The sequence below is a fragment of the Octodon degus genome, unplaced genomic scaffold (assembly GCF_000260255.1).
Source record: "Octodon degus isolate 3935 unplaced genomic scaffold, OctDeg1.0 scaffold00189, whole genome shotgun sequence".
Classification (NCBI taxonomy): domain Eukaryota; kingdom Metazoa; phylum Chordata; class Mammalia; order Rodentia; family Octodontidae; genus Octodon; species Octodon degus.
In genome coordinates this window covers 2547637-2548817 of record NW_004524765.1, presented here as the reverse complement: position 1 = coordinate 2548817, position 1181 = coordinate 2547637, and the positions used below count along the sequence as shown (strand labels likewise).

Genomic DNA, 1181 nt, shown 5'->3' with positions numbered 1-1181 from the left:
GCTCTTCTGAGACCTAGCTTTTGATGGTCCCATCATGCTACTATACTGTTCTTCCCCCCATCCTTGCCTTGGTTCATTAGAACGAGTATCTTTTCTTGCTTCTGCTATCTGTATGCATGGTGCCAGCTCAGCATGTGTTCTCCACATTCAGGAAAGCCACCAGAGGAAAAAACGGAAATCAGAAGCTATAGTAATGAGCGACCAGATTGACTTGTTGGCTCTTGGTACAGCAGTTGGTAGCATTTTATTGTACAATACAGTAAAAGGAGAATTGCACAGTAAATTAACAAGTGGTGGTCACAACAACAGAGTCAATTACATATAGTGGCATCAAGACAGTGGCTGCTTCTATAGCTGTTCAGATGATAAGCATATTGTGGAGTGGAACAAACAGACATGCCAAGTGAAGTGCAAATGGAAAGGTGACAATAACAGCGTCACTTCCCTGTGTATCAGCCCAGATGAAAAGATGTTACTTTCAGCTGGCCAAACAATAAAACTATGGGTTTTGGAGACCAAAGAAGTCTACAGACACTTCACAGGACATGCGACACCAGTTTCATTGCTTATGTTCACTACTATCAGACCTCCTAATGAGAGCCAGCCCTTTGATGGAGTTACAGGCCTTTATTTCTTATCTGGAGCAGTGCATGACCAGTTACTTAATGTCTGGCAAGTCCGGTCAGAAAACAAAGAAAAGAATGCAGTGATGTATTTTACCGTTACAGATAAGCCTGTCTACATTGACTTGACTTTGTCGGAAAACAAAGAAGAGCCTGTCAAGTTAGCTGTTGTTTGCAGAGATGGTCAAGTTCATCTTTTCAAACATGTAGTAAATGGATATTGCAAAACACCTTTGACTTCAAACTGCACAATGCAGATAGCAACACCTGGGAAAGGAAAGAAGTCAATGCCAAAACCCATCCCTATTCTAGCAGCTGGATTTTGCTCAGACAAAATATCCTTGTTGCTTGTGTATGGCAATTGGTTTCAGCCTACTATTGAGTGGGTGGCTTTAAACTCCAAAGAACCTCACATGTGTTTATTTATTTATTTTTTTAGAGGCCATGTTTCATAAAGATTTTACTTTAAAAAATGTATTTACAAAATACTCTTCCAATCCAAGAGACTTTTCCATAGGATACATGTAGCTTTCTGCCTTAAAGATTACAGTATTATGT

General features: G+C 40.0%; 1 pseudogene; it reads left to right on the top strand.

Annotated features, from left to right (window-relative positions):
- LOC101561480 overlaps positions 1–1181 on the top strand; it is an 8274-nt pseudogene that overhangs the window by 3650 nt on the left and 3443 nt on the right.